Source organism: Furipterus horrens, unplaced genomic scaffold (genome assembly GCF_987537825.1).
Source record: "Furipterus horrens unplaced genomic scaffold, mFurHor1.1.pri manual_scaffold_2, whole genome shotgun sequence".
Classification (NCBI taxonomy): Eukaryota; Metazoa; Chordata; class Mammalia; order Chiroptera; family Furipteridae; genus Furipterus; species Furipterus horrens.
The window spans coordinates 30,625,128-30,641,216 of NW_028327172.1; positions in this window are offsets into that span (position 1 = coordinate 30,625,128).

The window sequence follows — 16,089 nt, forward strand, 5'->3', positions numbered from 1 at the left end:
TCATATTTGTTCTGAAATGGAATCAACCTGATTTCTTGAGCTATTAGTCTGGGTCAGGCACTGTACAACATGCATTCTCTTTCTAATTTTCAAAGCCACATCACAAATAGGTACTATTATTACATTTATTTTAAAGATGGAAAAAATGGTGTTCAGAAAGCCTTTTAAAAAATGCATCTAAAATCACAGTCAGTAGTAAGTGGCAGAGCTGAATATATAACCCAGGGCTCGCACTCTTCTGGTAGGGTGTCCCTGCTAGAAAAACTAATGAGTATGGCTGAAACCCTAATAAAGGGCCTCTGACCAGTTAGGAACCTGCTGAGGACATGAACTGGACCACAACTGTCATGCTCATTCCTTGTCACATCTGTTGGTAATTTCTCTCGGTGGGTTTAGGTTGATCTGTGGTGGTGAGAACCCAGCCACCACAAAGCATCTGGGTTTCAATGAAGCCCTGATTCTTTTTCTTTAAATCCAATTTTCCACTTGGTTTGGCTAGGGCAGGATGATGTCAAGATCTGTGGCAGAGGTCAGTCCTATAAGGTGTTTGCCTCTATTTACATAATGCATTGGAACATTTCAAACGGGGAAATCCATCTCAACTGACATTAGCCTTGGGAGCTCTCCCTGGATGGGAAAGAAGCAAACCTAAGCTTAGATTTCAGTGCTAGCCATGTACAGAGGTCTAAGTTTGCTGTTTCGACCAAGAATATTTACTTACATGTGGAAATTCCCAGTGGGAAGCTGAACAACACAACTTAGGAGTGGTCCCCAAGTGAGACATTGAACAGTACACTGAGCTGCTTTTATTTCCATTTAATTTACCATCGGTATCATTACCATCATTTTGTTAATCATTTCACTACCAGTGATGTAACTTGGGACCGAGGTAATTGCAGCCAAATGGGAAGACGCTTATCTGCAGTATTTAGCTAGCAAAGGCTTTCCATTCACCTTTTAATGGATGGGTATAAGTTCTTTCCTTTATTTGTGGAGCATAAAGCCTCTCTAAGATGTTGACAATATTAAGAGCTCCCTGGAGCTTAATGAACTCTACACTGGATTGAAGAGAGTTTCTGTAATTTTCAGCTGTATTCTGTGTGCTGGACACCCCCTCCTCAGGGTCTCTCCATGGGCTGCTGCCTCTGTCTCATCTGCTGTCTCTCCCAACCCCCTTCACTTGGCGAAGCCTCATCACCTGGGTCTTGGCTTCTTTGTCATGTCCTTGCTGGACACACCCCTGATAGGCTCTCATGGATCACCTGGTGCTCCTCTACACAGTATAGGTTGGTTTGTAGCTAAATGGGCTTCTGTTTGTGTGGGATTTTTAATTTAAAATATCTCCCAACACCAGACAGTTTCTGGAGCCTGGGTCTGGGAGTACTCTGTTTACACCTTCTCCCTAGGAGGTGTTCAGCAATACTTGTTGAATGAACCCTTGGGGAAGATGAATAGGGGGCTTTGATGATGATTGCTGAACTCTCAGTCTTGAGTTAAGACTTTTAAACAAAGGCAGGAAGATGAAAGTATTAATATTAGCTGATGCAATATGCTTTCTATCTGCCAGGAGCTCTTCTAAGTACTTCTGTGCATTAACTTATTCAGTCTTCACAATAAGCATATTATTACTATCATCCCCATTGTAAAGATGAGGAAACTGAGGCATTAAGAAGTCATTCCCAGGTAGTAAGCGGCAGAGCCATGCCTTGGACCTAGACAGTGGCTCCAGAATGAGTGCCCTTAGCCACTACATTAGACTTTCCACTCACATTCCTTTCCTCCTCGAATATGCTTTTCTTCTCTAATCTTCTCCTTCTCACCATACAGCCCCATGAGTCTGGGGTCTCAGGTTCCAGGTGAAACAGCACTTCTTCTGCAAGACCTTCTCAGACTCCCATTCTAGTTCAAGTCACCAACACACATAACTTCCTGAATTTTGTATTCACAAATCCTGATTGCTAATTTCCTCCCCAATTGCAGTTCTTGTCTTATTTATATCTCTCTGGACCCTATGCAGCACCAGCACAACATTCAGCGTAAAGCAGGTGCTCAAAAACTTGGTTGTAATGGAATGCTCCAGTGTCCTCAGAAGCTAGCTGTTAATAATACACGTGTTTGGTGATAACTGGTTACATGTAAAACATGCATAAGTTAGACCTAGCTATCTCACATCTAGGAATTTACCCTAAAGAGAAAATCATGCAAGTACGAAATGACATTGATGCAAGGATTGTTGATAATGGGGAAAAAATTAAAGTCAATCTAAGATGGTGGTCAGTGGGGGATTAGTTAACTAAATTATGTTCTCTGGACATAAAAATTCTATGCAGCCATTACAAAGGATCATATAAGTAGATTTACAGATGATGACACAGAACTTTATCCATGCTATATTGGTGAGTGTAAAGAAAACCCCAGCAGATTAATGGCTTACTTTACTGAAAGCTTACTGTCTGTCAGGCACCATGCTAAATACTTTTATATTCATAAGCTTACTCACTCCTTACAATAGTCCTATGAAAGAGGTTTGTTCTGTTATAACTCCAAGTTACAGACGACTAAACTAAAGAGTAAGGGCTAAGCCAGATTTCAACCCATACTTATCTCCAGGTCTTATAATCCATATTATACTGTTTTTGTAATCTGTTATGTAATATTGCATGAATACTATGACAAAGACTGTCAGATACTGCATACCCCTGAATATCTATTTCTCTCTCCTTTCACAGTAACAGGATTTTTAGCTAGGCACATGGCTGCCTGAACAAGGACTACATTTCCCAATGTCCCTTGCAGCTGGGTATGGCCATGTAAGTTAGTTAAGGCCAGTGGGATATAAGCAGAAATACGCATTCTTTTGGCCTCTCTCTCAATGTCTTTTTTAGTCTGTCCTTTCTCTGTTTTCTAGAATGCAGATGCTGTCCTTTAGACCATGAGGTGGAGGCCATATGCAATACAGTATCAAATGGAATGATCCTTCATGACTGACATCCTGGAGAACCTCCCCAATCCTGAACCACTGACCCAGACTTCCATGCGAGAGACAAGTGAGCTGCTATGATATTCACTTAGTGGTATTTAGCTCATCTGTTATTTGTAGCTGAACTAACCTAGCACATAAACACATGTGGGTGTGCACATGCATAGAAAAATTCCTGCAAGGATGTTCTTCATAATGTTAACAGTCGCTGCCTCAGGACTGCAGTATTTGTCACGTTTTTTTATGTTACTCTCATAATTTTCTGTGTATATATGCCACTTCTTACAAAAGCAATAAGCCAAAAGAAAAATATGTCATAATACCCTCTACCTTCTGTCCTATGGTTTTAGATCAGTGGCCAAGTTTTCACCTGCCCTCAGCCCATCCACAGCACTGAGACTCTGGATGACTGCTCACTCTGGCTCTCTGGGGTGCACTTCTGGCTTGCCTAACATTGTAGCTCAAGTTTATTTCTGTAAACATGCGTCTACAGCACACTGTCGTGCTGGGAGGGGGGAGCAAGATGAACTCCTTGTGCTCCTTCTCCCCAGCAGGGGAAGAAAAGAAAATAAAACCAGTTAGGGCCTCTGGAGGAAAGACAGAAATATACCTGTAGGTCATTCATTTCTTCAATAACTTTGGATGGAGGGCCCATATGTTCCCAGTTCTCTTCAAGGTGCAGGGATAGAGCTGTAAACAAGGCATCTTTGTTGTAATGAAGCCTTCGGCCTTGAGGAAGGGGGGCGGGGATCAAGAGGTATGTATTTGGGGGTTTCCGTATTACCCTGCGTTGTAGAGCTGGTCTGAGCCTAAATCCATCTATTAGTGAGAGTTCTTCCCAGAAGACCTCATTCTTCACTTGACAAACATTTTCTGAGTACCTTAGTACTCAGAAAGTGTCAGGCTATAAACTGGGAATTTCAAGACAAGCAAGACAGTCTGTGTTCAAGATTTACCCAGATAAATGGGAGTGCCAGCACTAAGAACAACAAAAGTATGTCATTGCTATTATTAAATACAAGCTAATATTTTTTGGACCTGAATTATGTGCTAAGTCCTTATAGATAAATCATTTCACTTACCTTCACAATACAGCTTTGCAGTATGTGTTATTATTGATCTCTGCCATGCAGATAAGGAAACTGAGGCAGCATAGTGCTTCCTCAAGGCCATACAGTGTGACCACAGTGGAGCCATTCTGCCTCCCCATGAGGGAGTGACGGGCACTGGCTGTGGGGAGAGGCATGCGTATCCCCCAAACCTTTTGACCTCTGGCCCCCAGTGCCAACTGTTAATTGATTTTTCTCTCAGTCAAGTGGCTCACCATATTAGCTTTTTAAAAGCCATGGTGGCTACATCAGGGAAAGATTTAGTCATCTTCCTTGGAATCTGAAAACCTGGGCTCCAGGCCTGACACTGTCACTCAGCTACAGGTGGGGAAGTTGTGTTAGTATTACAAATTGGATGCCCTGCTGTGTCTCAGTTTCCTCCTCTGTAAAATAACATGATTAGATTACAGCATCTGTAAGATAACTTCTGGGCCTGCAACTTCTTGGTATTAAAGATAATTCACATTATTGAGTCCAAAATAGTTGAAGAAAAAGATCAAGGCCCTCTTTACCAAGATACAGAGAGCAAAACCCTTCTTAAAAAGCTGATAGATTTGACTATTTGCAAATTAAAAACTTTTCCATCTTAAAGAACACCATAAATAAAGTTAAAATAAAAGCACCCAGGGGAAAGTATTGTAAAACACACAGAAACAAAAGATTCCTGTTTAGACTATCTAAGGAATTCTTCAAATCAATAATGAAAAAGTTAACCCAGAAGAGTGATAGGCAGATCATAACTAGGCAATTCACAGCAACAAAAATTAAATGGAGCATAGAAATATGAAAGCATGCTCAAATTTACTAGTAATAAAGGAAATGAAGATTAAAACACGAATGAAATACTGTTTTTTCTCCCACTGGACTGTAACGCATAAATATTTAGCATTACCAATCACTGGCACACATATAAGGAAGCAGTGACCATGCTGGTAATACTAGGAGGTGAATTTGACAATATCTGTTAAAATGTAAAACATTCAAATACTAGGACTCAGTGGATCTCTTTCTCAGAAGCACCTGTACCTGTCTCTGGGAAGTCACATGCAAGAATGTTTACTCCTGCACTGTTTGTCATCACTAAAAAACAGAACAAACAACAAAACTGGGAGGAGAGGAAGCAGCCTAAATGCCTGTGTGAATGAACCTCATTAGTTCTATGTTATATAATACTATACAAAAAATTAAGAAAAGAGTGGTGGAGTCATGTACTGACATGGAAAATCCATAGGATAAACCAAGGAGTAAAAAAAAAAGTAAGCTGTATAACAATACCGAGTATGATAGCATCAGAGGAAACAATAATCAATTGTTCCCATAGAAACCGCATAAAGGAGGGTCTGGAAACAAATACCAAATTGACAACATAAATGAGTTCTGGAGTAGGGAAAGGAAGAATTAGTGTTGGGGAGGCCTTATCTATATTGTTCAGGTTTCTTTAGAAGGACTCTTTGCTTATGCATTACTGTGTAATCTTAAAGATTGTTGTTGAAAAGTATTAAAATCTTTTAGTGGATGACAGGTGGCAGGTTTTCCTTTTCCCAACTTCCAAGGAGAATTCCTATGCCATAAATTATAGGATCATCCTGAACCAACCACCACCCCCGCCCTTTCCCCCAGCACATGCCGTCTGGTTCTGCACTGAACCAGTCCTCTGCGTCCCACCACAGGCCCAGAGGCCAGGCACTCCTCTCCTTTCCAAGATTCCATTACAGTTGTTTACTGTGCGTTGACATTTGTTCACCCAGAGCTAACTGCAGGGCGATTCTACGATTACAGTGGTATGTTTTTTTCTTTTTCAATAAAGAGAAAGGTTGAACATGTAATGTTAACATTCAACCTCGTGTAAAAACATTTCAAAAACTTCAGAAATTGATTTTTGTGGGGAGCAACCTGAAAAAATTAGTTAGGAGTTGCTCCTGTTTAGCTTGGTTAGTTGGCAAGAGGTAGTAGCATGGGGTTAATTTAGAGCAATGGTTCTCAAAGTGTGGCCCCCAAATATCGAGCAGCAGCATCACCTGAGAACTTGTTAGAATGCACATTCTTGGGCCCCACCCAGACTTGCCGAATCAGAAGCCCTGCAGGTAAGTCCCAGCAGTTGACTATGAACAAGCCCTCCAAATGACTCTGGAGCTCACTCCAGTTTGAGAACCTTTGATGTACAAGGCTAAATATAAACTGCCTCTGGGAAAGCGTCTACAAAGTAACACCCTGAACTAAACTCTGTTTTAGTTTCTACTTATCCTTCAGAGCTCAGCTGAATCATCACGTTCTCAGGAAACATTTTCAAGGTTTGTTTCTACAGCCACACGTACCTCTTCCTTTTGCATTTACCAGAGGTGTATTTTACACTTATTTTGTGATTATCTGATTAAGAATTGTTTGTCACCACCACCACACACGTAATCTGCTTGAGTATACTACAGTGCCAGACACATAGCAGGCACTCAATAAACATTGGTGAATGAATGAACAAATGAACAAATCTTTCCTTGAGAATCTCTTTTCCCCTGACTTTTTAACATCTTTTCCACAATTCAATAATAAGCTTTCTTCATCAAAATCACTTTTTCCAGATTTGAAACCTTGGTGAGCCTTTAAATCCGTCACATTCATTCATCTCCAGGTACCAGCCAGTTGCCAAGTCCTGTGGATCCGTTGACTGGAAGGTCTCCCTGCCCGACCGGGCATTCCCACTGCCAGCCCTTAGCCCAGCTCTCCTCGGGGCACACTCTCAGTCAACTCCAATCTCTCCTCAGCCCATTGATCACTTACTTGCATTTAGATCCTGTGTTCACTAAAATTGTAGGTTGCAATTATTAGTGTCTGATTGGCCTTTTATAGTTTTCAAGGTGATTTTACTTAAATTAAAACTGTAGCAACATTTAATTGTAGCTTACATGCCAGGCACTGAACTGATTCCCATGACTATAGAGGAGATTTTTCTTACTTTTTTTTATGTTTACATGGAAGGAGAAAGCCAGTGTTAGAGGAACTGAAGTAACTGGTACATGATCACTCAGCTCCTAAGGGCAGATAGAGAATATGACCGCTGATTCTGGGAGATTCTGTGACCTGTCCTCTATGCTATCATGTCCTCTACCCAGTTCCTCAAGCTGTAAGAGCTCCAGTATTTGGATTCCATACCTGGTGCCTCCTGTCACTTATCCATGTGACTCCTTCTGCTGAAAGCCATGCAATGAGAACAAGTCTGTCTACTGGAAAGAAGGTGGGGTCTGGAGACAGACCTGGGTTCAAATCCAAGCTGTGTAATCCACAGCCAATTTTTTATTTTCTCTGAACCTCAGTTTCTTTCTCTGTAAAATAAGGAAAAGTTAAAATATGACCTCACAGAGTTGCTAAGAGGACTAAACGAGATAGTTCACTTACCAGCATACTTGGAGTAAGCATTAATCAGTGTTAACTATTATTATTTCTACTTCTAGTTCTTTATATATCAAATCTGGACTCCATTAATCTGGGCTCCTCTTTTCCTAACTGCCTTTCTCTTTATTTTAATAAGACCTGTCTTTCTGTCCTCTCAATACATATGATTATTGCCATATTTCCAATTATAAAAATGATGGAGGCTCTTTGAAAAATGAAATCAAACAATACACAAACCCACAGAGCAAAGAAATTTCCTGATACCACCCCCAGAAATAAACACTTCCTTATATCTATGTGTAGGTAAGTGTTCTGAAATCTAATTCCTTTCACTTAACAGTATTAAATAGACATCCTCCCATGTCAGTGAATACAGGTCATATCATTATTTACAATAGCTGCATAGTAATGGCATTACATACAACATATTATCTTGATGGACTGTACTGGTTAACTACCACTCCATAACAAATCAACCACAAGCTCAATGGCTTAAAATAGTCTTTATAAATATTATATATAATATATAGTCTATGTAAATTATACATATTCTAGATGAATTCCTTATAGAGCTAGAGATGGGTCTAGATGTAGCACATGTCTGCAGTTTGGCTGACCTGGGCTGGCCTCAGCTGGGCAGCACCATTGTAGTTCATACCGGCTCTGTTTACAGGCTGGCATGTGTGGCTCTCCTCTGTGTATCTCTCATCTCCTTCCTGGGGCTAAGGAACTGACTGGGACATGCTATGGAGAATACAGAAACATAAGAAGGGAAGCAGAAACCCTTGAGACCTCTTAAAGATTAGGCTTATTGTCACTTCTGCCCACAGGCCATTGGCCAAAGCCACCACATGGCCAAGTCTGAAGTCAAGGAATGGGGAAGTAGACTGCTTACAATGAAGACTTGTGAATGCAGACTGGGGTGAAGGATTGAGACCAACAATTCAACCTACCACATAATTAGTTTGTTTCTGATTTTTTATTATTATGAGCCATTTTCAACCTCTTTAAACATACTTTTATTTAATTGTCCAATTTCATCTTTCTGTAATAAATTTCCAAAGTCAAATTGCTGCGCTAAAGGGCAGTGCATTTCAAATACTGATATATATTGTCTAATAGTATTGAAAAAAGATTGTATACTCCTAATAACAGTGTAAGAGAATGCTGGTTTCCTCATACTTTTGCTACTACTAGATTTTGTCAATTAAAAATGAAAGCTTTGTTCTGATAGAAGAAACACCTTAATTTCATTATTTTTTGATTATTAATGAGGTTAGACATACTTTGTCTGTTGGCCTTTTATAAATATTTTTGAATGACCTCTTCATGCCCTTGATCTAAACTCACTTTTAAAAAAATTAAATCATATCTTCACAAATCTAGGATGAAGTCACAGCTAGCTTCTCGTAACACAGCCCTGTGGGACTCTGTGTGCTAATTCACCACCGTCCCTTTTACTGAGGCAGAATGCAATTAGCTAAGCTGGCAAGAAGGCAAAGCATTGAAGGGGTTCATGCCCTTCACTTGACTGGGAAAAAGCCATGGATATGACATAGTTATGGAAGGTCAGAACCTGGAGCCCATCTTCTGTGAAGGGTGACAATTTCAGCTCTTGAGGATGCTGACTCAGAAGGAAAAAGCCTACTGCGAAACATTTTTTTTTTTTTTATGGCAAGAGTAAATACTTCTATAACCAGTGCCATGGATATCTAAATGGTTTCTAGTTAAGGGTACTCTTATTTAAATATATGCACATCTAAAATAACAGTCCCAGTTGGCAAGTACTGGGCAGAATGGCAAATCCTAAATCCTTCCTATGTGGTTAGAAATGCTTTGAACTCAGGAAAGACTGTCAAGAGATCCTGCCTTCCTATCCCTTTGCCTTCTTCCTCCTCACTTGATAGGAAATCTGAGAGTCAAGGACACTGGAATGATTGGGCTGGAGGGCAAGTGGTATGAGGATAGTAACAATGATTATAACAGTTTATATTCATATAACAATTTTCAGGACCGTGGCATTGCTCTAAACACTTTACCTATATGTCAACTTATTTAAGCCTTCCATCAACTCTATGAAACAGGCATTATTATTCCTATTTTATAGTTGAGGAACTGAGACAGGAAGATTATATTTGCTCAAAGACCTACAACTAGTGAATGGTAGAACTACGATTTAACTCAGGTAATATGGCTCCAGTCAGTGTTTTAACCACTTTGCTAGGATTTCCCCAAATGCACAGGATGTCCCACAGGGGTTTTCTGCAGGATGATGAATGCTATTACATGAAAAAGGAAGCTCTGGGTTGAGGTTAATAAGGTTTCTACTTCAGCACTACTTAAAACTTTTAATATGCCAATTTAAATAATTTTAAAGAAGAAAATTAACCATGTAGCATTTCCCAAACATATCTGAGCCTTTAAAATTTTGTTTCAGAAAAAGATTTAAACTTACATTCCACAGGTCACATGCTATTAATATTAAACACTAGTATAGACAGCTTTTGAATCAGACATATGGGCCCACGAGAGCTGGCTTGCATTGGCTCATTGAGCTGATTGCTAAATTTTCAGGGGTTGTGAAAGCCAGTTGTTAAACTCAGTCATTATTAAATTGTATAAATTTACAAGTAAATAAATTATATTACAAAGGTAGTGAACTCAAAACTTACCACTTCAAAATTATTTTTCTCCACTTTAGTCTATGCTTCTAAGGTTGTGTCTACATGTGTCTACTTTTGTCAGTGTCTACATGGTGAAAATATCTGTGTGCTCTTAAGCATCTATTCCTAATTCTATGTTCAGTGACACCATTGTGGTAGCTTGGAATCAGCCATAGTAAGAGTATTTACACCACCACAATTGGCAAAGGCTCCGAACCAAGGCTCTCTTGAGGGGAGGAGTTCTGTTCTTAGACAACTGGATGTTAAACATTTAGCAGCACACCACTGCAGACACAAATACTTAAGATACTGATGTCACTGTAAGAGCAATTTCAGAAAAATGACTCAATGTTTTTAAACTTTGGTCTTCTGTTTCTTAAGACTGCTGTGAGGGTCACATAAACCAGACTGGGTTAAAGCAGTGGTTCCGATACCAGGTTGCACGTTGGTATCACTACAGATTACTTAATGCTTCTCAAGACTGACAGCATGAAAATCTCCTGGGATGGTGCCCAGGGATCTGCACTTTAAGGCTCCCTAGGATGCACATATGCAAACCTGCATTTGGGAACAAGTGGTTATAGATACCAGTAGAAAAGAAAACAAACAAACAAAAGAATAGATTTCTGAACTAACAAGCTCTGAAGTTATATTTTCCTTCCAGCTCCAGCATAAGCAGCAAGAATAGAATTGAGAGTTCTCTTTCCAAAGTGTGACTTGTATACATGGCTGAGATAGAGAAACGTTCCCCTCCCCAACAAGAGCTATTTTGTGTCTATATCTTCTATAGGTAACTCATTCAAGAGAAGACTACTGCTCCAAGCTATGAAAAGGATGTGGAAATAACTCAAGTTATGAAATCACACTTTCTAATGCTCTTTACCATCACCTGTATTGCACCCAAATCTTGATAGCAAGGCATACACACCAGGACCAATGCAAGCCCTGCTAATTCTCTTGCTCAGCATCCATACCTGTACAAGGCCAATGGCAAAAGCTGGTATACTGTATCAGACCTTGACCCAGACATTCCAGACCACACTCCACCTCTCTGTCCAGCCCCAACTCGTCTATCACAGGAGTCAGATGGGCAACAGTTTTGGTTGAATTTAAAATATTTTATTTTTATTACTTAATATATCCATAACATATATAGTTATAAAATCAAAGCATACAAGAGATCATAATAAGAAAACAAGAGGCCCTTGTCCCAGTCCTCTTTAACCAAACTCCTCCCTAGAACCAACCTCTTTCAATTTGTCAAACAATTTGTTTTAAATCTTCTCATGGTCATTTTTACATCCCTAAATAATGTTTATATATCTACTTTTTGATGCATTCATTTTAGACATTGCTCCCTTCCTCTGATAGAATTTTGCTTACTTATACCACTGTAAACTTCCCAGCATCTATTACTCTTATTTTCATGGTTACTATAAACATTTTACATATACTTTCATCAATTTTTCTATTGAAACTAGATTGTTTCATGTTTTCACTTCATTAGAAAAATTTTAGAGTTCCTACTTTGTTCTCTGCTTTCCTGCACCATCTCCTTTCCCCTCCCAGCGAATGCATCTGCACATTATTAAGGCTAAACGAACTTCTGTGAGATGCTATCTGCCCAACAATGCCCGAGATTTTGAGATTAAGTGGCTACTGTGATCTTCCTGGCTCAGCATATTCAGGACTGTCATCAAATGCTGGTCACATAAAATGGCAGGAAACAGAGAATATAATTTTGAATTCTCTCAGCTATCCTTTCGTCTATTTAAGGAAAAGACAGACTCCCCCGCCCCTTACTCCCCATCACAGGAGCTGTCTCATTAAACCAAACACCAAAGAACAGCATGAGGATAGGGGCAGAGGAAGGTGTAAGGGGAAGAAATCCTATTAGGGTTCCCAGCAGGAGGGTCATTGGAGACACACACACACACTAATGAAACAAAGACCTGGAACTCCATTGACGTCCCTGCGGTCTCAGCTCCAGTTCCAAAGCAGGGAAATGTGCTATTTGCTTTCAGAAAACACTCCAAAGGTATTCAAATCACACAAAATTTTGTTCTTTCAGACACCTTAAGGATGGAGATGAGGATAAAAACACCACTTAAAAAAAAAAAAACTTGCAGTTACTATTGTTATCAAACTATTATCTGTAAGGTTTTAGTTATCTAAGATTTCTCATTAGCTAAAATATTCCTAATTATTGACATTATAAGTTTCTGTATCATGTTGAAGTTTTTGGAGTCACTCATAATTTTGTCCTTGCTTTCTTATTAATCCATAAACAAAGAAAATGTTAAAATGTTTTACAAATAATTGGATATTTCTAAGGAAGTTTACCTATGCAAGAAATTTTCACACACTTAACAATACAGCAGAACTACCCTTTGTCAATTCTGAAATATACCAAATTATCTACTTGATGAAAAGGATCAACTGCAAGTCAATTACAAACTATTTAAGTGTGTACATGCTGACCAAATTACCCATTCATGTTAACCTAGGGTTTTTCTGTGGCATCAGAACCATCTTATGGCCTTAAGCTCTGAAATTTTACAATGTCATGGTATCTGAAAAAAATAAACATTTAAACGTGCTAATCATGTTACAGGTTTCCTAATTCAAAAGGGCAAAATAATTAATTCATAGATAATAAAACAAGAAATTAAAGAGGAGAAACTGTCATATCATTGATTATAGCGAACCAGTCTAGATTATTGGGCAGTATTTTTCAACAGATTGTCCGAACTCCCACTATGTGCCAGTGCACAATACAACTAATAAAATGAACAAAAATCTCTATCCTCCTAGAGCTCACATTCTAGTGGAGAAATAGATAAAAAAGGTAAGTTGGCAAAGTACAGATAGTACATGAGAGCAGGAAGTGCTGGGAAAAGGAGGAGGGGAGGGGATTAAGAGTGAGGGTGGGTGAGTGTGGGTTTTGCAACCTTAAATTGGCCAGAGAAATTTCATTAAGAAACTGACTTTTGAACCCAGACCTGAAGGAGATGAGGGACTGAGTTAGGTGACTCTCTGGGGGGAAGCGCTTTTCTAAGCGGAGTGGACAGCCTCAGATAGAAGTCTGCCCGTCCTGTGTGGAAGGAGAGGAAGGCCAGCCATGGCTGGAGGTGAGTCCGTGGGAGAGCAGGAAATGCTAAGGAACGTGGCATGAGATTGTGTAGGGCTTTGCTGGCAAATATAAGGACTTCAGCTTTTATTCCGAGATGAGACGCTTCTGGGAGCGTTTAAGTAAAGGTATAACAATTTGATCTATATCTTGGGGATTATTTTGGCCAATGTATTGAGAACAGATGGGGGTAGGGTGGAGTAGGTCATAAGCAGAAAGACCAGTTAGAAGGGTCTTATAATAATCTAGGCCAGGGGTTCTCCAACATTTTTGGTTTCAGGATGCCTTTACATTTAAAAAATATATTAAAGACTTCAAAGAATTTATCTGGTATCAATATTTATTATACTGGAAATTAAAACCAAGAAACAATATTAATTCACTAAATATTAAACCCACATATTAACAGAAATAACATTTTTTAATGAAAATATTTTCAAGACAAAAATATTTCTTGAGTAGTGCTGTACAGCATTTTTACAAATTTATTACCTGTTTTAGTAGAACACAGCTGAATTCTCACAACTGCTTCTGCACTATGTTGTTTTGATTGAGATAAACGAAGAAAATATGGTCTCATATACTCTTCAATACTAAGCCCAAACTTTACAAGTAGCAGTTTCTTAAATGTCAGTGGCAATGTAAAACCTTAAACAATAAACTTTTTTTTTTCATTAGAATCCAGTGGTTTATCTTGCCCTTTGAATAGTTATTTGTAACATTATGCACTTTTGGGGGAGGGGGAATATTAGTTCATAGAATCATGCAGTTCTTTAAAATGTTGATTTATTATCTAGGATAAAAAAATTACAGTTGCTATTACCACTGACCAAGTTCAGGGAATGCCACCTCAAAATATGGCACCTTGGCATGCTGAGTATAGCAAGCTGAAGGAATCTGAGAAATGAAATGTGATGAACTTATTTTCTTCACTTTGTTATATCTTCCTGTGACCCACTGCTTCTCAGTAAACAGGTAACCCAGTGTTCAACAGCCACCATTAGAACAAACATATATTTGATGTTTTTATGATTTCTTCCACCTTCAGGAAGAACTTGCTGACCTTCCCATGAAGCAGGTCATAAAACCCTTATGTGAGAGGTGCCCACCCTGTACCAGGAGTATCTCCAAAAATTAAGTAACAGAGAGGAATCCGAATAAACAGGCTTTGCTAAGTTTGCCCAGTTTACTACACTTACCTTTGCTCTGTCACATCTCCCCATGCCTTGACACTCTTTAGCAAAGCTAACATAAAAAGTCAGGCCCAACTGTTCCTTCAGGTCTTCATTTATTTCCATATGAAGATTCCTGTGTCATGTAAAACTTATATTATATAAATTTGTATGCTCTTCTCCTGTTAATCTGCCTATTGTTCCAGAGGTTCCAGTTGAGAACTTAAAAAGGTGGACGAAAAAAATTTTTTTCCCCTCCCTTCAATCACTAATCTGTCTTTTTAAGAACTGGCAAGGTCACGGTGGTAAATATGTTTTCCAAAATTCTAATTTGAAAACTTGCATTTTATCATTAGCAAAAAATTCTATCAGTTGTTTTGTTTGAATAAGCTCACCCTTTTCTTTGGCAGGACAATGTCTGCTAGTTTGTTAGTCATTCTTTCAAGTAAAAATGCTGTTCCATGAGAAAAGTGGCTAGTTCAGCTCACAGATCAATCACAGAAGTGCTGTTCTTAGAGAGAAATACTGTATTTCAGCATGCAGCAAAAGTAGCTTATTAGTACAATATTAATGAAAACAGATTATTAAAAAGGCATGTATAATAAAAGAGCCCCAAAGCATGTTGAAAAGAGCTGATATAAAGCAATCTCCCCAATCATCTCTCACAATGTTGGCAGTTTTGGAACTAGAGCCCTCCTAAAAACCCAGAGATTTATGAGGTTCATACACATCCTTTTTTAAGGCTTGGAAGTCCAGCAGACAACTTAGTTTGTATCTGGTGGGTGGGCTTCAACCATCTCTACCTTTGATAAGTTCTGTTTGCACCTTTCTCTGGTCTTAAGTATGTAAATACTGTGTATATATTTTTAAATTTAGGATGTCTTAAGTCTTCATAAATAGAGTACCTCTCGTTGCTCAGCTCCCTATTACGAAAATCAAACAAACATTTCTTGTAATTTGTTTTTCATTGTATCATCTCTGCCACAGCCATTAATGTCACATGAGGAAATATTCCACCTATAGCATTAGCTATCTCTGCTCCAATAAACTTTTATTTACCAAAACCAGCAATAAGTTGAATATAGCCCCAGGCTGTAGCTTGCCAACCTTGCAGTAGATAACGCTTGACCTCAACTATCTTGCTGACCTTGACTTTCATCGCACATTGAAACTCCATAGATATTGTGCTGGAGAGAAAAAAACAAATACTTGGATGTTTTGGGTATATGCTACCGTTCAGCAGCTTGAATGATCATTTTTGGCATGGCCAGCAGGCACTAAATGGTATATCATCTTTTAAAATTTCTCCTGTTGAATGCTCTTACCAGTGTTGTTACTGTATTTCCTCCACTTGGTAACATGATTGATGAGACTAGCATGAACTGATCTCAGACTGGTAACTTCACACATTTTATTAAAAATTTTAAAATAATGTTTATTTATTTCAGAGAGAGAGGAAGGGAAAGAGAGAGAACATCAATGTGAGAGAAACATCAAATGGTTGCCTCCTATACATGCCTGGACCAGGGATTGAACCCACTACCCAGATTGAACCCACTACCCAAGTACGTGCCCTGACTGGGAATCAAACTCCCAACCCTTTGGTGTATGGGATGATGCTCCAACCAACTGAATCACACCAGCTAGG